The sequence below is a fragment of the Macaca nemestrina genome, chromosome 6, assembly GCF_043159975.1.
Source record: "Macaca nemestrina isolate mMacNem1 chromosome 6, mMacNem.hap1, whole genome shotgun sequence".
Taxonomy (NCBI): Eukaryota; Metazoa; Chordata; class Mammalia; order Primates; family Cercopithecidae; genus Macaca; species Macaca nemestrina.
Genome location: NC_092130.1, coordinates 171,787,749 through 171,811,065, shown reverse-complemented (window position 1 = coordinate 171,811,065; position 23,317 = coordinate 171,787,749). Strand labels below are relative to the sequence as shown.

At 40.5% G+C, this 23,317-nt stretch overlaps 1 protein-coding gene across 6 annotated transcripts in view; it reads right to left on the bottom strand.

Annotated features, from left to right (window-relative positions):
• LOC105489489 (semaphorin 5A) overlaps positions 1-23,317 on the bottom strand; it is a 512,498-nt gene that overhangs the window by 411,620 nt on the left and 77,561 nt on the right. The window contains exon 1 of one of the 6 annotated variants that reach the window (XM_071099106.1): positions 6,540-6,560. The exons of the other annotated variants lie outside the window; for them this stretch is intronic. The gene's annotated coding sequence lies outside the window, so the exon portion shown is untranslated. Of the gene's footprint in view, positions 1-6,539; positions 6,561-23,317 lie in introns of those variants that run through there. 6 annotated transcript variants of the gene reach the window in all.

The following is a 23,317-nucleotide window of genomic DNA, read 5'->3' as shown; positions in this document are numbered from 1 at the left end:
TCCGAATGTGTGTAAATATTAACAGGGGCATATCCCTAAAGTTAGCTCTAACATCAATCAAAATCACCCAAAAATGCAGGGAAAATTAATCCGGGTGGTACCTGGAGATGACCTGAGCCTCACCCAGATCTAGAAGATACCACACACAGAGAAGGTGCTTGGGTAACATTTGGCAGATAGCAGCGTGCAGGAGTCCCTTTCTTACAAGTGATTAGAGAAAACTGCAGCTTCCACGTCCAGAGGCTCTAAGCCTACCTTGATCCCATCTTTCCTCAAAATAAAATTCTCTTTTCAATCCTCCTTAGGAGGTTTTCTAGGCTCAGAAGAACCTTCCATGCTATTCATAGGAGATTAGAGCTCCCTGTTTTACATAACAATGGCTGTCCATCCTATTCACGCTCATAAAAGGACTCAACTTTGCACAGACTCCCCTGTGCAAACATACCGATGTCTCCCCTTCCTGTCCATTAAGCTGAGTCCCCTATACCAAGATCCTTCTACAGACCCCCCTGGGGCAGCTGTCTCGACTGCCCTTGAAAACCACTCTCAGTCTCAGAGACATCTCCAGAGGAGGAGGGCTGCTCATGAACACAGTCAAGCAGGCACGACGAGGCCAATACGGTGGCCAACAGGGACCAAGAAGGAAAATAGTTTCCCCTTAGAAATATAAACAATATCTTTGTAAATGTCATGCTTATACTGATAATCCCCTTAGTAAGCTCATTTTCATGGATATCAGGCCAGTTGCTAAGTATAAATTGTTCCAGTGTCTGAAATTAATGATACTTGGTTCAACAGGAGTGTTCCTGTATATAGCGATTCTACAGTCATTGATTAAAACAGTCCTCACTTTTGCTATCTGGACTCCCTTTCTCCTTCTATAAGCATAGGCTTCAGGCTCCTTCACCCGCCCAATGACCTGAAAGCATCTGACCCCTCGCTGCTGCCTGTCACACCCCACACCCCTCACCACTCACCCAGCTGTCCCCTTTCCCCAGTCAGCCACAGAGAAAAGTTTGAAGGAGCTTTCTTCTCACTGCCCAGTTTTCTATTTTACAGAAGGCTTTAGAAAACACATATGTGCTCTGGCTAAAATAAAAATGAAATTATAATGTGATCTACCACATCAAAAAAAAAAAACTGAAAATAGTTTTAGTTAATTCAGCATCAGAAAATCAATATGTCCTTAGCAGCATTCTGTGCTTGACTTCAAAATGTGTGTTTTAATCTCGACTTTATTACATGTTGTATTTGGTTAGTTCACACTTAGAATTCTCATCAACTGCTTTTTAGGTCTGTGGATGGGAAAGTACTCCATAAGAGAAATCAGCCTAATAATTGAATACAGAGCTTTAAAAAGAAAGACTTGTATAATTCTGAAGGGGACAAAACAATGACGCAGAAATAAAGTCAGACTACAGCAGTTCAAAGACCTGTCCTTGTTTGTGATTTTTTTTTCTAATATACAGACTCAAGGGTTCAACTAAGAGGCTGTTGTCAGTTACGCTTCTCATCCATATCCTCTCTCAGATCAGCAGACATCTAGCCACTCTGCTGCGTGCTAATATAAAATCTGTCTCTGTCTCCTCACACGCCCCGTCAGAGAAACCATCTAATCATGAACCAGCCTATCATTACAGTAGCCACTGTAAACGCTGGGGAAATTAAACAATAAACAAGACTCCTCATTCAAATGGGAAGCTGGCAGCATTGTTGGGGAGATGACAAGACCCATCATTAGACTGGGAACAAACTGCCTTGCCCTGTGTGCCCTTTACTGCTTCTCTTCTTCAGGGTGCGCTGGAAGAAGGGGCATAGCTATCCATTATTCACTGACAATCTCATAAGTCATGCCCCTTTCCTAACTATTGTAAAAGCGCTATAGTCAGAAAAGTGGGGTGAAATGTTGGTGACAGCTGCTTATCTCAAAGACGTCGAAGGTAAACCACCAAACCATAATTTGATGCAATAATATGGTGTCTATTGCTATTCCTTGATCAACTACTCCCAATCCCTTCAAGTTAGATTTCTCCTATTTTTGTATTCTGGAGTACACAGAGTTCTTTCACCAGTATTTAAGAAGATGCAAATTGATCATAACCTCCCTGAAATGGAAACAAAGAGGATAAGAAATGGCCCAGGTTTCTTGATTCCCTCTGCTGTGAACTTGGGGCCATGTCACCTTCCTCGTCTTCTTTCCTGCATGGCTGAGGATGGCAGACAGTAACTCTCCTTAGCAGACAAGGCAACCTACCAGCATGAAGGAAACAGCAAGTAAGGACTGCAGTTCTACTTGAGCCACCTGGTAGAAGAGGAGGAAAAAATAATGATGAAGGAAATCTGAAAAATTGAAAGGCATTAGCCCTACACTTCATCCACCTGATGTTACATAAAAAACTGTATCAGTAGAAACAGACTCTTCCTTTCACCCACTTCCTTCACCTTTTCCACCAGATTTCTTCCATTTGTCACCCCTGCAGCTCAGAATTGGCCCTGCCGTGTCTCCTAATGCTGAGGACAGACCATTAAAGAAAGGAAGGGCAGAGAAATTACAATGACATGGCTTTGTTCCCCAAGAACATTCACTCCGGAAGCTGTCACTGCTCAAAAGACATCTTCATTCTGGCTCAAATGGCCAGAGGGAGCTCCCTTCTCCTCAATTCCAATTTGCTTTGACAGACACGTGGCTGTGAAGCAGTGGTTTGCTTCCCGGAGCCGAAGCTGCGCTGGAATTCCAAAGCTGCCCTAGCCCTGTCAACAGAAGTCAGCAGCTTGAAGAGGAACTGCTATCCAGTCACAGTCAGCATTCCCTGACACCTGATAATACACAGTCTCCCAGGCAAGATGCATCCCATCTCAGATTATTCCAGCCCTGCCTCTAATTGCTCCCACCAGGGCAAAAAGGGTGGCATTCTGTTTTGGAAAGAATTATTAAGGTCATGTTGAAAAGAAAGTCAAGGTGAACCCCCGCAAATACGGCTGCATTCTTTAACCCAGACCAAACAAAAGTTTCTTTGAGATTCTAGCCACACTCTCCCAAAACAAAATTTTAAAAGAAAAACTGAGATGCACTGCTAAATTATATAATGAGAGGAACCCCAGTTTCCTCACCCAGCTTGTTACCGAAGAAGATATTTATTACAAAACCTCCAGAGTCACTGTTCTCCTCCAGGTCCATGCAGAAGCAATGAAGCCCAAGAACAATAATGCCATCAGGAGGGCAGGCAAAAAGCTCAAATTAGCTCCCAAAGGGGTCTAATTCATCATCCAGGAAGAAGGACTGTTCTAAGAGGTGCCTCAGAGGGAAAAGCCTGTCAAATGACTCAATGCCACCAGACGCTGATCTGCCACCAGAAATGCTACAACCACCACAGATACTTACTGTGATAGACAGAAAATCCTGCTTCATTATCCTAAGTCTAAACATGTACTTTATACCTGTGGGATTCAAAGTACAAAAGGTGTCAGATCAGTCTATATGTTATTTATTTTACATAGCAATTGAGATTCATGAAAGAAAAATACAATTGGTCCTCATTATCCATGGATTACATATTTGCAAACTCACCTGTTAGCTAAAGTGTATTTGCAACCTCAGAATAAAAACTTGAGGCACTTCCCAATCATTCATGGACATGAGCAGTGAAAATTTGAGTCTCCTGACACAGGCATTCCCAGTCAAGGTCAGACAAGGCAATCCTACACGTTCTTGTTTCAGCTCTCATATTGAAAATAAGTTCCACATGCTCTATTTAGTGCCACATTTTTTGCACTTTTGTACTTTTTGTTGGTGATTTATTTGTTTAAAATGGCCCCAAGGATAGGGCTGCAGAACTGGCTGGTATTCCTAAGTGCAGGAAGGCTGTGATGTGCCCTATGAAGAAAATGCATGTGTTAGATAAGCCTTGTTTAGGCATCAATTGTAGTGCTATTGACCATGAGTTCAATGTTAATGAACCAATTGCATATATTAAATAAGTTGTCTTTAACAAAAAATGCACTTGAAACAAGATTATTTATTGATCAATTGACAAAAATATTGTGACCAGACGCTCGCACGAACCTAACCCTGTATTTCCCCTAGGAGCAATAGTTCAGGTTTTGCTAATTCAGTGTTTACAGTGACTTTGTAGAGTATAATTACTACATGCTGTCAATGATAAGTAGAATCGATGTAAAATATCAAAGGACATGAGCAACAGATATAATACCCAATCAGCGTTCCCCATCCTGACATAGGATCACAACAGCCTAACCTGAAGGACTGTGTAAGTAGAGTTTTTTCAGATCACTCAGAAGAATAACCAGCTCCATAGATGGAGATCCAAGGGAAGCTACCTACTCACTGCTGAAAGCAAAGTACTAGCCCTCTTGCTTCAGGGGAGCACAGAACTCATCTTGCTGACTGCAAGCTGGGAGCAACTGGTGCCTGACTGTCTAGCACTAGTCACCCTGGGCAGAGACCTTTCTGAAGTCATCGTACAGTGAAAAATAGACTCCTCAGAAACAGAAATCTGTACCATTGACGGGCATCAGAGACAACAGGCTGGTGGCCAAGGTCACGTGTTGAATGGAGGGAGGAGGCTCTGGCTATGACTCATGGGACTCTTTACTGCTCTCATTACATAATGTGAACCAGATCCTCATCTTCTCATCAGATAATGATCTTTGCTCTCCAGACTTAAGGGGTGATTACAATCTGAAGAGTTGATTGTGTCTCATTCCACTTGTGATAATATATTCCTGATGACCAAGGCTAACTGAGGCTATTAACTTGAATCTTCAAATACCAACAGTCATAAGCGGTCCCTTTGATATATTCGCATCTGTTATGTGTTGAATTGAAAAAGGTTTTCTTGCTACAAAATGTATAAAGGAGAAAAAGTTAAACCGGTACAGAACAGCCAGTGCTGTTTTTTCCAATCCAGGAAAGCATCTTAATTCAATTGAATAAATTTTAGTACACTGAGATCTTTAACGTAAAAGCAAAACAATACAAAAAAGCAAAGTGATCCATAAATGTCACAGCATAAAAAGGTCCAAAGCCCTCACTTTATTGCTTCCTGATAGTCTTAAGCACTTCTCCTCTAGCAATGTTTTCCTCTGTATTATAATCTTAAGAATTATAACCACTACCTTTTGGAGTGGAATTGGCTTCCTTTTAAACCACTTTCCTCTCTTTATGATGAAAAGGAAATTTGAGTATCTTTCTCTACCTCCATTTCTACATGGTCAGTTGTCAAAAGAAAGTGAACAAAAATAAAAGAACTAGATGACACGTGTTCTCAGATCCAGGACATATACTAATAAAGGGATGCACGTACTATTGGGCTGCAGATCCTAGAAGACTAATGTCTATCACGATCACAAAAAAATTCTAAGTTGGTAGTCTCATAAATGGATTCATGAAGAAAATCAGAATAATTTATGAGTTATAAATCAAACTCAAGAGTTACAAATAGGATTCAGGTGCCAGAATTTTCATTCCACCAGCATCAGATGGGGCTTTACCTGACCGTGTCCCTGAGGCTGAGTGAACTGCAGACTAACTGCACCTCTGCCCGAGTTCTCTGCTCAGATAGCATATTGCAGTTTACTTTATTTTACTTTATGTATTATTATTGTTATTATTATTATTATTTGAGACGGAAACTCACTCTGTCGCCCAGGGTGGAGTGCAGTGGCCTGATCTCGGCTCACTGCAAGCTCCACCTCCCGGGTTCATACCATTCTCCTGCCTCAGCCTCCCGAGTAGCTGGGACTACAGGCACCCGCCAACACACCTGGCTAATTTTTTTGTATTTTTAGTGGAGACAGGGTTTCACCATGTTAGCCAGGATGTTCTCGATCTCCTGACCTTGTGATCTGCCAGCCTCAGCCTCCCAAAGTGCTGGGATTACAGGCGTGAACCACCGCACCCAGCCGCATATTGCAGTTTATTTCTAGAGAAAGCAACAGGACTGGGAAGCAGTATGTCAACACGAACGGGCCAGAACAGAGAAGGGTTTGAAACTGTAATCAAGCAATCTTATTATAAGAAATTGTGAGAATTATTTAAAAATGACTATTCCATTTGACTTTTCAGCCAAACCATGCTCTAAAATTCCCCCAATCTCTCAGAATATTAGAAGCTAAAATAAGGATGTGTGTATAAATACATTAACTGAGAGCTTTAAAGAGATCTGGTGACAACATGAAAGGAAGGCTTAAGATCCACTAAAATTTTGAACTGAGAAGCAGAGAAATGGTTGTTATTTGACTAAAACTTACAGAAGGCCCTTCTTCTTCCGGGAAGCAGGAGTGGGTCCGCAGGGGACACAGTATGGAGAGCCTCAAATCACAAAGCACTGAGAGAAAAAAGGGATCAAAAGAATTTCAGGACAATCCAGAGGAGGTGCTTAAAAAGAATCAAGTCTCTGCCAAAGACAGAAAGAGCCAGCTCTTTGTTTCAGAGAGGCCTGCAGCTACAGGACTTAGATTGGGGCATAAATTCTAATTAAAGTAAATCTTTCTAGATTCCCTGAAGAATTTCCACTCACCAGCTTCATCTTTCAGTGCGGCTTGAGCTACTTGCTACACGGCTTGACCCAGAGCTGCTCTGTCCCTGGCCATGCCAAGGAGGAAACTGTGTGTGGCAGCCACGCTCTCCCTACCTGGGAGGTTTATCCTCTTCTGCAGCTGGCTGCTTCTGTAAAGACAAGCGTCAGGCTCTGGGTACAGATGAGCATCAGGATTTGACCAGGGAAGAGGAAGGAGGTTAGGAAGCAGAGAACAAAACACAGCAAAACAAGAAAATTAAAACCTCTAACCACCAAGGGATTTCAAGGAGAAAACAGAGGAAAAAGAACAAGTAGAAAAAAGGAAGGCTTCTTTGAGCAGGCAGAGCAAAATTAAGGACACCTGTGATTTTAGGCGCTAACAAAAAGCAGATGTCGTGGCCTCAGACTCCCGTCCCTTCAACCCAGTCCTCATGCAGCCTAACTGGACCCCAAACCACAAAGGGGCTAGAGGAGAAAAGGGAGGTCTAAGTCAGCCCAGCTGCAATAACAAAGGCAGAAGTCTGGAACCACAAAAGCTTTTAAAAATAAACACTGTGATTCAAGGCAAGGGGGTGGGAAACAGCACTGGGGGAAACTTCAAGAAGCACTGGCTCTCAGCAGACATCATTTTAAAAACCCATTTGGAAATTGCCATTCAATGAGGTGTTTAAATGAGGCTGTCTTACCTAAGTAGAATAGGATCAAACAGAGAGATCAGAAGTACCCTGCCCTGCTCAGACTGTTCTACAAAGCAACTAAACTTGCCTTTCATCTCTCCAGGAATACTTTCTCCATCAAAAACTTAAAGCCTCTAAGACACTGCAAGCATCTGGAGTTTTCATACTGTTATACCCCCTACACATTCTAGATCGAGCCTAGCAAATTAGCCCAAATATGTATCTATTTCAGAGCTTTTCAGGAAAATAACTGGTCTCCCTGTTTGTACTAACCACCCGCTGCTTCTAAATTCAACGTCTGAATGTGCAAACGATGGCCCAGAACTTCCTAAAATACTTAAAAAGGAAACATGTGGTAAACCTACAACACACGAACTCTCCTTGAAGAGGACTTCTCAAAAGCTCCTCAGAGGAGTAGAAATCGCACCATGATCTAAGTTCACACCCTGTCACCAGTTTCTACCTGTGCAGAGTATATATGTATTTCTGTTGTTTTTTGTTTTTTTTATAAAACTCCTCTCAGTTTCTTCTTCTGTAAAAGAGAGGTAACAGCAACCAGGTTGCAAGTAAATGTTGAGGTTTCAACAAAATGCATACCAAGTTCCTCACTCAAAATTGCTCTTAACCCTTCAATATTATTATCATCATAACAAACAATTATTTCCGACATCAAAGGGCTGATGGTTAAGAGTGTTGGAATGGTCTACTGTACAAGCCTGCATCCATGACTTTACCAATCTGTGCCTCCTTGCTTAATATAAAAACGAGGTATGTTAGATTAATTTCTTTAAGCCCCATTTGAGGATTAACACGTCTAGTTGTCTGGGAATTTGATTTCTTCTTCTGTATTTTGCAACTGTAAGGATTCATCCTATTGCGATTAGGAAAATTTTTTTCCTCCAAACAACTTTTCAAAAAAAGAAAAATTAAATACATTAATTTGATGCCTTTGGGGGCAATAAGTTTTGAAAGGGTCACAGGACAAGATTTTGATATGAGGTACAAACGGAAAGAAAATTAATTCTTGAAAAACCAGCATCTCTCCTTTTATTTGAGGGTGAGACAATGCCATTATGTATCACAATGTGTAAAGGCACAAAGAGCTAATGACAAAGGGCCTTTTTTGTTCCCTAGTCATAGCAGTTTTGTTCTAAATCACCAAGTCTGCTACCTCCTAAAAACTGATCTGATGAATCTTTCACTCTTTCTCAAGCTTTCGAAATAATGTAGAATCCATAAACCCTAAACTAAGATGAACATTTGCCAATGACACTCCTTCGTCATACTTTAAGCTACTCCTCCTCATAAGCACATCAGCAATAAGGCGGTTAAGGTGATGCAGACGGCAGGCACTCACCCATATGCCACCCAGCACACCAAGGTGGCTTTTGGTCAGATTGCCCAGCAAGCTACACAAGATGTTGGCAAACTGCTCTGGGGCTGTGGGAGAGATCCAAACACAGAAGCTCCAAGGGTGAGGGAGGGAAGACTCTGCAGAGAACCAGGGCTCCGTGTTCAAAGCTGAGTTTGCTGTAAAATGGAGCACAGGATCCCTGAATTCCATGAATAGCAGTGCCAGCTCCTTGGAACATGTATGAGCATCAGTTTGGCAGGAACCCAATGACAAACAACAGATATAAGAAGCTGAGAGGCTCCTAGGCAGGGAGTCCCAACGATGTGCACATTTTACAATCAGATTTGTACCACAGACATCCTTTAATGCCCCCAGGGACAACTTTCAGCTTCAGTTAGAATAAGGTAAGTTGTGTTGTAGGAAAACTGATTCAAGTAGTCTTAGAAGACTCAGCCAATAATTTGATCTATTTTTATAAGAAAATATGAACCAGAAAGATTTTTATCAATGCCAGTGCCAATAGTGTATATAATATGCTATACATAGTATATAAGCTTAATAGCTAATATCAAATCTTAACTTTTTTTAAAAAGTCCCATAATTCCACTATTTTCTTTAAGGAACTGTTTCCTGGAAAGCCTTTGATGGATCATGATTTAAACTGCTTTTAAGGCAGCTACCCTGACACCTGCTTCCTCCTGTTCACACTCCTGCATGATCCCTTGAAGGTAGGTGGGACCTGTGACTTATTTCTACCAATAGAACACAGCAAAGATAATATAGATGCATGATTGTGTGATTATAATATATAAAATTGCAGCACCCATCTTGCCAGCATCCCTTTCTCCCTGGCTAGCTTTTGGATTCAAACAGCAAGGCTGGAGAAATCCATACAACAAGGAAGTGCAGGCAGCCTCTAGAGCTGAAAAAGCCTCCAGCAAGAAAATGAGGCCCTCAGTCCTACAACCACAAGGAAACAAATTCTGCCTACAGCCTGAATGAACCCTGAAGCAGATCCTTCCCCAGTTGAGCATTCAGATGAGATCACAGCCCCAGTCAACTGTCCTTGATTGCAGCCTTGCAGAAAACTCAACAAAGCTGGATCTAGACTTCTAATCCATAGAAATGGTGACATAATATAATGTATGTTCTTTTAAGTCACTAAGTTTGTTGTAATATTTTTATGAGTTGATATTAGTAGATAACTGATAAAGATCATTAAATCTCAAGTTGTTAAATACAGAGAAAGATAAATAATTTTATTTAAAATGAATCTATATGATTGTTTATTCAATGGAACTGGTCTATAATAAAATATAAATGTATATTTTAAATGCCTGATTTTTTTTAAAGTTCTTTTTAATTACAGCACAAAATCAGGCATTGCAGATAACTGATTCCTTTTCCATTTACAATTCTGCTGTGATTCTAAAGAAAGCAAGGTCTTAATCAAATAAGTGAAATAAAATAACATAACATCAAAATATCAGCATTTGATCATTAGTTACCACAGAGAGTTCAGCTTTTAAACTGACCTATGATGATTAGACAGTGCCACATCATCTTCTGTCAAGATTTGTTTTCAAATTTTTGGTAGTTCATATAAAACACCTCTGAGAATACTCAGTAGGAGATTTTTATTCTGATTTTATCAATAATACAATTGAAGAATCTGATTGTTGACCAGGCAACAGTAAAGTACTGTATTACTAAATTGTGTAATGATAGGAGTTCATGGGTTAGAAAAACTGTCAGTGAATTTACAGAAATACATTTAATATTGTCATAAATATAGACTTTAAAAATACATATAACAAAACAGTTTTAACAAAACAGAATATATTCAAGCAAAGATGCAAGTCTATTTCAACAGATTAAGTATATCCCCAAAACATGAAACAGCCTATGCAGATACTAAAGTATTTTTAAAAGCATATTTATGAGTTATAATTGGTATATTATTTCAATCTGTCTACTATTAAAGATTAAAAAACTAGTAATAAAATATAATATGCTAGATGTTCAAGTAGCAAAATCCTACTCACTCAAAGCAAAATGATTTTGATTACTTCTTTATTTTTTTGAAAAACAGAGAAAAATGATTTTCAGTCTTGAAATGTTATCAACTTGAAACTGAAAGAAACATTCCAAATTTCCATTTTTGAACTCCCAAATATTAAGGAATTGCTGTCTTCTAAAATTAATTCTCCTTTTAATGATAGTGTATGACACAATCAAATGAAATTATTTGTTATATTAAAGCCATGTATTCCCTTACTAAGAAGCAGCTATGAGAACCTTTGTCATTATGTTTTGAAATTTGTCAGCTTATTACCTTAAGACTTAAATGTTGTTAAGCCAATATCTATTTTGTTATTTTTATGAAGAGTAAGCTGACAATTTTTCCCTCAATTTGCTATCTTAGATTTCCCTAAACCTTGCTTAGCAAGTACTCTATCACTTCTCTTGGTCTTAACTCCAAAGATGGATGAGAAAACTTGAGTAAAGACAGGCTCACTGTAATTTACATCATTCATGGAAATGCCTCATTCCTTGGTCATTGGCTTTTCTCAAACCTACACTTAGCATAGAGATGACCTTGCACGGAAATGATGGTTAAAGGCTCAGGTGTGAAGATCAGCTAGGAAACTATTTTGGCAAAGTAGGAACATGGAAAAGCTGAATACCAGGTATTATTTCAGATTTGGTTTTGTTCTCCTCAAGGTGTCTTACAGAGAATGCTCACTGAATCTTTCAGGGTATCTTAAAGGCATGGAAGATTATAACTTAGAAAAAAGCAAATATCATGACCAAGAGCTGACACCAAATGGAAATGCTTACAGCAGTAGCAGTCAGCTGCCTGAAAACCTCGGCTTGTCCCTGTTATTACTAATGGCCCAGGTAAGGCAAAGTCCTTAGTTAGAAACTGAAAAATCAATTATTGGCTGACACGTACTGGTTGACCTGACGATAGAATGGCATAGAGAATGATATTTTTCCAAGTAAAGGCCCATCATCTTCTGTTTTTTGACAGTATGAATCAAACGTGGGGTCAGGAATACCTGCTCAGAAACACCACGGTGGTATCACTCCAGCACACCTTGCTACCTCTCTTCCCTGAAGGATGCATCTGTAAGAAGCGGTGTAATTAGAGATACTTCACTGCACAACCATATGTGGAGGAAACAGCAATAGTAAAGTCCTGCAGAGACAACTAAGTAAGAGACAGGCAACGATTTTTTTATTTAAAAAGTTATGAGTATAGTCTAAATAGTTTGGTGTGCTTGCACACACATATGAACGTACTCCGCAGATGCTCGCCATTTATCATTCTGTTACCTAGGATGGGACTTCCACTCTGTCCTATAATCTCTAAGTTAGCCTTTCTAGCAAGAAAAAATCAGGGATCAAAAAGACACTGAAACTGTGGCAACATAAAAGACAAAAACACAAATGTCTTGATCACTGGCCTATATCCATTGCTAGGATGGTGGCACTGCTATCTACAACCTTGGCTTAAAGACCTCAATCCCACTACTTTCTCATACTCGAGTTCTAGAAGTGTCTCTACCCCAAACCTAAACAAAGTGTTCACCAAGTCTTCCCCAAAATTGCCTCTTACATGAGCATGCTTTTTAAAGAAGACATACATGCGGCCAACAAGCACACAAGAAAGATCTCAACATCACTGATCATTGAAGGAATGCAAATCAAAACCACAGTGAGATACCACCTCACACCACTCAGAATGGCTATTATTAAAAAATCGAAAAGTAACAGATGCTGGCGTGGTTACAGAGAAAATCAATGTTTAGACACTGTTGCTGGGAGTGTAAATTAGTTCAGCCATTGTGGAAAGCAGTGTGGTGATTCCCCAAATAGCTAAAAAACAGAATTACCATTCAACTCAGCAATCCCATTAATTGATATACATACCCAAAGGAATATATATCATTCTACCATAAAGACACAGGCATGTGTATGTTCATTGCAGCACTATTCACAATAGCAAAGACATGGAATCAACCTAAATACCCAGCAATTTTAGACAGGATAAAGAAAATGTGGTAGATATATAGCATGGAATACTATGCAGCCATTTAAAAAACACAAAAAAAAAAACAAAACAAAACAAAAACAAGATCATGTCCTTTGCAGGAACATGGATGAACATGGAGGCCATTATCCTTAGCAAACTAACACAGGAACAGAAAACCAAATACCGCATGTTCTCACTTATAAGTGGGAGCTAAATATTGAGAACACATGGACACAAAGAGAAGAATAACAGACACTGGGGTCTATCAGAGGGTGGAGAGGGAGAGGAGAGAGGGGATCTGAAAAAATAACTAAGGAGTACTAGGCTTGGGCCGGGCGCGGTGGCTCAAGCCTGTAATCCCAGCACTTTGGGAGGCCAAGACGGGTGGATCACGAGGTCAGGAGATCGAGACCATCCTGGCTAACACGGTGAAACCCCATCTCTATTAAAAATACAAAAAACTAGCCGGGCGAGGTGGCGAGCGCCTGTAGTCCTAGCTACTCGGGAGGCTGAGGCAGGAGAATGGCGTGAACCTGGGAGGCGGAGCTTGCAGTGAGCTGAGATCCAGCCACTGCACTCCAGCCTGGGCCATAGAGTGAGACTCCATCTCAAAAAAAAAAAAAAAAAGAGTACTAGGCTTAATACCTGGGCAATGAAATAATCTGTACAATGAACCCCCATGACATAGTTTAACTATATACAAACCCACACATGTATCCCTGACCTTAAAAGTTTAAAAAAAAAATTTTTTTTCAAGAATGCCCTGGGACATGAACAATAAAAATGCCTTTTGTGGATGCTTAAAAAAAAAAAAAAAAAAGAACAATAAGGATGCAACTTGCATCCAAGCTCTCACAAAAGACTCATCTTGTGGGAAACTCTCTTAATTTATTTTGAGCAAGAAAGTCTTATTGGGGAACCAGATAGTCTGAAGAAAAGCAGAGAAAGTGTTCTCAAGTGCGAAGTATGGCTTCTGACCACGAATTCTAAATAAAAGATCACTGAAACAACTAAAGGGAGAGAGGGAGGTTTTGTGATAAACTGCATTTGACAGAGTTCCTTTAGATCTAGAAAAAAACAAAACCCTACATACACTTACGGTATCGCCTAAATACTAAAGGCTTCTCGAGGGAAGGGCAGGAGGTCAGGACAACATCATGAACAATTAAGTATTATTTTCCAGGCAAGTTAATTTTTTATTTTTCTAAACTTTGTCAGTGGTAATTATTCTCTAAAGAAAAGGAGCCTTTATCCTGAACCTGAGTAAACATGGTGAAGTTGCTATAGAAATAAAAAAGGCAAAATCTAAACCATAAAAAAACTCTGGTGCTAAAAATGGATACTCTCATTTTGCTGCAAAATTATAGGTTCAGCAGGTGCTCCGAGCCACTGAGACCTCTGCTGCCAGCGTGGGGCTTTCCTCTGTCCCTAAGCAGCTCACTGTCTTCCAAGGAAGCAAAGTCATAGAAATGGCAAGGTGTATTAAATATTCTGGTAGTAGATGCTAGACCACCAAAGTTGTTTCAAATCAACAGCTGTAAGCATCAGACTTAGCCTGGAATGTGTTCTCATCTGGCTCTGTTGGAAAAGTACTCCACACCCCCTGAAGGTGTTTTCACTGTGTCTGTGTTGTGGCTTTGGGGGAACGCTATCTATGTTGTTGTTACTGGTTGATAAGCTACACTCTAAAGGCAAAATCCAAAGGAGTCTTTTAAAATCTGTGATGCTGTATTCAGATTTTCTAAACCTTGACACTGTTGACATCTGGGGCCAGATAATCCTCTGTCATGGGCGGGGCTGGTCTGTGCATGGTGAGATCCTGAGCAGTGTCCCTGGTCTCTCCCCACCCTGAATGACAACGCCAAAAATATTATTAGACATTGCCAAATGTCCACTAGGAAACAAAGTTGCCCCTGATTAAAAGCCACTGTGTTGGATCCATTTAATAGTATAACTTTCAAATGAGGCCTTGAAAAGTATACGGTAAATCTATTTGCTTCCCTATTTGGAAGATAAACAGTTACATGAAAAAAGCAGGAGCCAGAACAGTGTCTAAACTCCCATTTCTTACTAAGAGTATGCATACATACACACGTTTCCATCGGCTTAGAAAATTTCTGGAAAGAACTGTTAAGAAGATGTTTATAGTGCTTGCCTCTAGAGAGGGAAGTGTTCACACTTTCCTAGTGTTTTAACTGTTTACTATACTCACATACCCCTTTTCAATCATGTTTTAAATAATTTTAATAACATATTTTTAAGTCACATTCAATATATTTTTTAGAAAGCAGTAGGTGTAGGTGTTGCTTTTCAGTCAAGTTAGAGTTAAAATGGGGTTTTCTAAGCCGTTTGAAATTCCAAAGCCCCCATTGAAGGAGCTGGGTCCCAGGCTTGGATGCCATCTGCCAGCAGCAGCCCCAGCCCTGGCATGGAAGCTGGTAAACTATCACAGCCTCCTTTGAGTGGCAAACAGAATAAAATGGAAGCAAGTGCCACAAATGCCCACAAATGATGTGGTCATCATCCTCTGGAACAAGATCCTTAGTCCTAAAGCACTCAGGTCTCTTTTGGAGCAGATGCTGGTGGCAAGTCCCACAGCGGTCTGCAGCCACCATGAAGAGCGGTCTGAGTTCTCCATCCAGCATGATGGTCTGCAAGCGTGTGAGGACCTGTGGCTCATGTTTCCTAGTAATCCCCCAAAATGCTTCCTTGAAATGCTTCTTTCAGGAGCCCCAACTACAGTCACCTGGAACGAGCTGTAAAACTGTATAACATGAGGTCATTTCATTCTGGATTCTGGCTCCCCAACAGAATCAATAAGAAAACATCAAAATGCTGGGCCCCAGGCCTGCTCCTGACTTGCTGAATCAGGACCTCTGGGTATGGGAACACAGTCTCGTTGTTAACATGTTACCAGATGTTGCTATGAAACTTTCTGCTCATCTGTGGGTCAGTATTCAAGAGTTTCCTTAATTTTCAAGTTGAAATAAGAATCTTATGTAAAATATAGTGACTCTCCCAAGGGCTGAAATTTACAGATTTTCCCAAAAGAGATTCCATGTCTCAATCTTGAAATGATTGGGAGAAATTTATGCATGAAAAAGGAGCATTTTAAAGACTTATCATGTGCCAAGATAAATTAATACAGTCAACCCTCCATATCCATTGGTTCCATGTCTGTGGATTCAACAATCAGGGGTGGAAAGTAATTGGGATAAAGAAATTCCACAAGGGCCATAAGGCAAAACTTGAATCCACCATGTGCCAAATACTATGTCGAATCCAAGCAAACGAAATGATGTATAGGTATTATATTGGATATTATAAGTAATCCAGAGATAATTTAAAGTATATGGGAAGATGTTCACAGGTTACACGGTAACACTACACCATTTTCTGTCAGAGACTTGAGCATCCACAGAGTTTGGTATCCACAGGTTCTTGGAACCAATCCCCATGGATACAGAAGATGACTTTATTCTCCATCTATATTCCATTGGGCTGACGGCCATGTAGGTATTTGATTACTTTTTACTGTTTTGGGTCCTTGGGAAAAACAACAAGCCATGCCTAGAATGATAAGGCGACATCTGAACAGGTTCCCCAAACACAAACAGGAGCATGCATGGCACTGAAGTGAGACAGTGAGAAGAGAACTTCAGAGAGAAGTCCATTGTTGCTAACCACAGAGGACCCAGTGGGGAATTCAGAGAGAAATTACAAGTTAAACCAATGCTAATTGTTGACCAAGAAGGCCTTAACATTTCTTTCTCTCAAGGGTAATGTCAAGCCAGCCAAGGTCTGAGAGTTCGGGGTGCAAGTATCTGAGCAGCTGTACACACAAATACCTGGGGACCAATGTGGAGATCACTGGGAAACAGGATTAGACCAGTAGGACTAAGAAAAGTCCCCAGGCAGTGAAGGAATCATGCCTCACACGATCAGCGTGGTTGAAGAGGCTGGAAAAGAAGGGCTATGGAAGGGCTATTGAGCAGTGAAGTTATTTATGAGATAGAATTTTGTGGCTATTTGAGAGGGGGTTTGGAAAAAAAGGGTAAAACTTAGAATGATTCTGAGATTTCTAGTTTGAGAAACTAGATACGTGTATTTATAGACAAAGATAAGGAAATCCAATTACCAAAAAGTCATTAAATGAATACAATCTGCTCTTACATTACTATAAAGTTATTATTTTCCATGTTTATCATAAATATTTCAGAGCTAATTATCTGGGCTTGGTTTCACTTGTGTACTTGGCTGATTTTTCTCATTCCTCCTCTTCCCACTCAGCATTAAATAATTGGCATCCACTCCCAATGAACATTTCTGAAATACTCTTCAAAGTCATTGCCAAGGGAGAGATTGCCTTTTTGGATTGGTGTGTCTCAGATTTATCACAAGAGTGGGCAGATGTGAGGGAAAAGGAGAATGAGCTTTGGCAGTAACAGTGCAGAGAAGAGTTTCATTATTCTTAGTGAGCACCAAAAGGCAAAAAGGCATCCTCATAAATCATTGTCCAAACCAATAGCCTTCCCCACAGACAAAGTTTCGGACCTTCTCATCTTTTGTGCTAAAAGAATCAGATGCCAAGAACAGGGAGATGAGATGCATGAATTGTTCTTTTCTTTGTTTTTGTTTTTGTGTTTTGTGTTTTTTGTTTTTTTTGAGACGGAGTCTTGCTCTGTTGTCCAGGCTGGAGTGCAGTGGTGTGATCTCGGCTCACTGCAATCTCCGCCTCCTGGGTTTAAGGGATTCTTCTGCCTCAGCCTCCTGAATAGTTGGGATTACAGGCACCCACCACTATGCCTGGCTAATTTTTGTATTTTTAGTAGGGACAGGGTTTCACCATTTTGGCCAGGCTTGTCTTGAACTCTTGAGCTCGTGATCCACCCACCTCAGCCTCCCAAAGTGCTGGGATTACAGACGTGAGCCACCACGCCCGGCTGCATGAACTGTTCTGAGGCCTGATGAGCATTTGCTTATTCCCAGGTTAGAACTCCAGGCACCTTCCACTTCCATGGGTGAGAACTTCAGGGTATTCACTGGAGAACTCCAAAATTCTCCTTGTACATGCCATGTTGAGGAACCCCTCGCTGGCCAAGTGGGTATACCTGGAAAAAGCTCTTTGTTTCCTGGCACAGACTAGAGGACTGTAAGCATGGGTGGCTTTCCAACTGGACAGAATCTGGTAAACAAGCACCAGGAGCCTCTAAGCCAGGATCAAGCTGAGGCAGGTAGCAGCAGTTCTGTGCCTGGAGGTGGGAGCCGGGGTGGGAGGAAAGTCTAGGCAGGCCTAAGCCTGCCCTGGCCCAGCGTGGGTCTGGCGTCCTGCCTGCGGGAGGTTGGTTCCTTGTGCAGAATTACTAAATGCTACAAATAAGGAAACACTGCAGATGAAAGTTTTAAAGGTTTATTAGTAATAATGCCATTCGGGGCACTAAAACTTCAAAGTCCTTTGACCAGCAGAGTCTAACTAATCTTTACAACGCCCCAGTGGGCTAGGTAAGCAAATAAATATTATTATCCCTATTATGTGGAGCACAGAGAGCTATAAGAGGCTTTGCTCAGGGCTACAGGAAGATCAGCGTTACTCACATCTTGGTAACTACCAAGTCCAGACTCAGAACAGCAGGCTGCCCCTTGCTCCACTGACTCATGCTGCCACGAAAACGGCAGGGAGGGTCCAGGAAAGAGACTCTCACGATTCGCAACAGAACTTGTGACAGAAGCAGGCATTGTTGGTTTTTTTTCCTTGTTGCAGCTTTAATAACAGTAAATGACAGTAATTTTGCCCATTTAGAAATGTCTGACTTGAGATGTTAGGCAGACGCCTTCATTACTGGAACATCTACTGTAGGATTTTGACAAATGTCATTCAGAGTGGGACCAGCTTGCCCAGGGCTCCTCCCTAATGGTGGCTCCTACATTCTAAGCCTTTCCAGGTTAACCTAAAAAGTGTAGGTTTGGGAACTAAACAGTCCTTAGTGGGGTCTTTAATCCTTCTTTTAATAAATTACAATATGTTTCTAAATAAACACATTTTGGAAAATATGAAATGGTAAAAAGAAAATGGTAGTGTGTGAACTCTTCCTAGTAGAATAAGTGATTTCTGGTAACACTTGGGGGTGTGTCCTACCAGTAAATGATTATGCATATAAATACATTTATACTATATAAAATTCAGGCTATCTATATTTATTCAAATCCTTGAATACTATTCAAAAATCTGGTTTAAATGGCTACATAGCAACCCATCAAATGGTGGTATCCATTTACTCAGCCAGTCTCCAGCTACGTAATAGTCTGGGGTTTCAAATTACTGGTATCACAACACCAGATAAACATCCTTTTTCATGACTATTTCTATTAATTTCAAAATTTTAGAAGAAGAGCCACTGAATAAATGGATTCATACATATTTAAAGCATTTCATACCTACCATCACATTGTTCTCCACGATATTCTATTGCTTTCCACTTTCATATGTTGTAAGAAGTTCATTTTTCTGAGCCTCCAAAATTTCTATGTTGGTGGGGCTTAAGAGTAGAAATGGGTTTTTTTTTGTTTCTGTTTTTTTTTTTTTTTTTGAGATGAAATCTTTGTCACCCAGGCTAGAAAGAAGTGGCACCATCTTGGCTCACTGCAACCTCCGCCTCCCAGGTTCAAGTGATTCTCCTGCCTCAGCCTCCTGAGTAGCTAGGACTACAGGCACCCATCACCACTCCTGGCTAACATTTCCATGTTTAGTAGAGACAGAGTATTACCGTAGTGGTCAGGCTGGTCTCAAACTCCTGATCTTGTGATCTGCCCTCCTCGGCCTCCCAAAGTGCTGGGATTACAGGAGTGAGCCACCACGCCCAGCCAACAATGGGTTTTAATTAATGGCTAGTGAATTTAGCATAAGGTCATGCTTAAAGCCTAGGTTTTAGTTATATGGAATGTTTATTCGGGGTAGTGAGGGAGGGCTACCAGAGAACAGAGAAAGGTAATATTTACCCACCTCCAAAATAGCCACCACCTTCTATTAAGCAACCATAAAAAACAACTCATGTACAAGATTTTTGCAAGCAAGGTGTCCCCATTTCACATTCGAGAAAAATGAGGCTCACAAAAATTCACTCACTCGCTCCAGGTCATTGTTCCTACGTTTGGAGCCAGGATGCCAGCCCTAGGCCATGTGTTCCATCCCACTAGGATATAAATGGAAATCTAAAAGTGCTGGAGACCCTAAGCAGGGTAGACAAGAGAATGTTTTTGTTCATGATTTTTTTTATCTTCTTCCAAATTATAAATGGCAGAAATGTTTTTGATGCTAGCTCCAAAGCAACCTTCATCATGCAATGAACCCCCAGCAGGCTTGTATTAAAAGCACTTTGTAAGAATCTTGGGTATTTGGAGTACTTCTACTTAAATCTTGAGTAACACATGTTTAACAGGGCAAGCTCTGAGCCAGACAAACGTGGCTTTTATTCTTGAGTCTGCAGTTTAGGATGTGTACAACTTTGAGCAGGCCCAGAATGGCAAACCCAATCTTCATTTGTGAAATGAAAAAGAGTGAGAATTAAAAGAGACAGTACATGCAGAAGGATAATTCCAACGTCTGGACATGGTAAGTCCTCAAGAAATGGCAACTCTTAAGATGAACATGTTAGGAGGGGTTCCACTGTTTCAGACAAGGTCATGAAGAGGTAGCATAGGTATTTGATTCACAAAGAGAGAGAAGGTAATCTCAATTCCACAGGCTGGAAACTCTATTCCCTTGATGTTAGGGCACGTCCCCAGGTTGCACAAAGAAGTTTCAGAAGTGGCAAATTCCTTGTTCCTGTAGTGTGTGCTTCAAACAAATTATGTAGCAATACTGTACAATGACTAAGAGATTTGGTTCTGGGGAAATAAACAAAATTAGATTCCACAACCAACTCTATCCAGGAAGTACCACTGTCTCCTGAGTCCTTACCCTCAGTAAGCTGCGTGTGTAAAATAAAGATCATTGTATTCACCAGCTCATGTGAGAAGTGAATGAGACAACATGACTTATGCAAAGATAAGGGTAACAATGTCCATCACATAAAACAAAAAACTCGTACAGGAATTACAGTATCCATGAGCACTGTCCAGTCTTCCCCCCACTTCACCTCTTCAAAGTTGGCCATAGTCCCATGATTCTCTGGCCAGTGAGATGTAAGTGGAAACCATGCCTCCTCTGGATGAGAGTCTTCCCAGGGTCAATGGACCTTATGCCATGTTCTCTTCTTTCCCCAGCAGTGACCAGCAACTCTCAAGATGACAGCTACCCCAGAAATCAGCCTGCCACCCAAAGAGAGACCTCTTAAAAGAGCACCTCCAGCAAGCCCAGATGCACATGAAGCACAACTGAGAAACAAACATTTGTTCTTTGAAGCTGCAGAGATTTAGGGGTTGTGTGTTACAGCAACCTGGCCCATAGAAACTGATGAAGATATTAATATGAGTAGCTTATTAGTCCATACCGTCGAGCTGGAAAAAGAGATCCTATTGATTTTTTATCAAGACATTAATGATAATTATGATGAGGAGGGCCTTCTCAGATAGAATAGGTAGCTGAAAAGAAAAACAATGTAATGTTGAAGACAAAACCCTCATTCAGGACCCTCTGAGAACTGACTCTGCTTTCTGCCTTGGAAAAGGTCAGGGCTCACTGAGGTCGAGCCTAATTTAGGAACCAGGAGAACCCAATTCCCCTCACATCCATATATCACACACCTAAGTCCACAAGAAGGGTGATATGAGTGTCCTGAGGATGAACGAGTGACGGGGTCTCAACATGTTGGGGCTGATGTCTCAGTTCCTACAGGACCCTTCTTGGGAGTCTCCCTGAAATACTGCCTAACTGGGTATCTGATGAGGAACCAGGTGAAGGAAAGCCGCCCAGAGATAGCCTAGAATTGCCTTCCAGAGGTTTCTGTATCACTGAGTGGGTCCATTAAAGAGAGAATGGTGTGGTCCCTTCCTACCAATCCATAATCCAACAGAAACACTGGAAGTTTTTCAGTACTCGCATAAGAATACGAATGCTTGATTTAAGACTAGAAATACACCGGGCTCGGTGGCTCATGCCTGCAATCCCTGCACTCTGGGAGGCCGAGGCAGGCGGATCACGAGGTCAGGAGGTCGAGACCATCCTGGATAACATGGTGAAACTCCATCTCTCTAAAAAATACAAAAAAATTAGCCGGGCGTGGTGGCGAACACCTGTAGTCCCAGCTACTTGGGAGGCTGAGGCAGGAGAATCACTTGAACCCGGCAGGCGGAGCTTGCAGTGAGGCGAGATGACGCCACTGCACTCCAGCCTGGGTGACAGAGCGAGACTCCATCTAAAAAAAAAAAAAAAAAAAAAAAGACCAGAAATAACTTAGGACAATTAAAAAAAAAGATATTTACCAAAGTAACTGGTCTGATTAGACACTGGTTTGTTAGAAACATAAGCAAAGAGAGTTTTTAAACATCCAAAATATGCATCCTAGATAAGTTTTATAAGTCAGTGTTTGTTAAGTTGAATAACTGTTGCTATTAACAATCTTTGCAACCAATAAGTCTGCATGTACCCCTTTTAACAAGAGTCATTAAATACCTAGGTAAACGATACAGTTACAAGCAAACTCATTTGCTCAAAATTAAATGCTCTGTGGTATGCTTTTATTTCCAATTTTTCCTGAAGGAAGAATGCAGAAAAATAGAAAAAGTAACACCCTGCTCCTCTTAGAAAAATGATTGAATGCTTTATACAGTGTAAGATCTATAATGCAAAGTATTAAGAATGTGGCTACATTTTTTTAATTAAAAAAAAAGCTATTGACTATCGACTCATTGCTTCTGTCTCTCAAACACATACAACGAATCATCTGTCCTGACAACATTCGTCCTCTGGGAAATATTTCCTCCACTTCTTCCCTAAAACTTGGCAGTGTGAGGTTTTGTTTTGGCTTTTGTTTTTCTTCTCTCTGCCTCATGACACTTTTGAGCATAGGAAAGACATCATCTACTGCCCTAGAAGATTCTGCTTTGATTCTTGTTCTTTTACAGCACCCTCTGATAGCATTACATGACTTTGGAAATCAATTCTGTGCTATGAGAATAAGGTTTGAAATGAAAAGTTCCTGCCTTGTGTTCAAAGGACAGAGTTAGTTTTATTGAGGCTAGAACGTATTTTTCCCTGTATTGTTCTGTAGACACAGAAACAATCCTTAGCTCAGCCTGGGTCAAAAGCCAAAGAAATTGTCTGAAATGGCAGCTCCTGAAGGAGGCTTGAGGGTTGGGAGGTGATGAGGAAGCAGCCAAGAAAACAGTATAATAATAATTTTGTTCACTTCCAGATATTCTCCTAATGTTTTCATAGATCTACTTTTCTTCATTGTATAAGCTGCATATGTCCACTGTAAAAATTTTAGAAAAATGTAATAAAAGGGAAAAAAGCATTCACTACCTGAGCATCTACAGACAAGCATCACTATCATTTTGATGCACTTTCCAATCTTTAATCTATTCAAAATTATTATAAGTATATATAAAAATATATAAAATATATATATAGAATTAGTATTTATTGAATAACTTATGTATACAATATATTTCTATGCATATAAAGTGAAATCCTTTAAAAGCAGAATTTTAACAACTGCATACTATTCATGTTATTTATGTAGCATTATTCATTTCATCATTTCCTTAC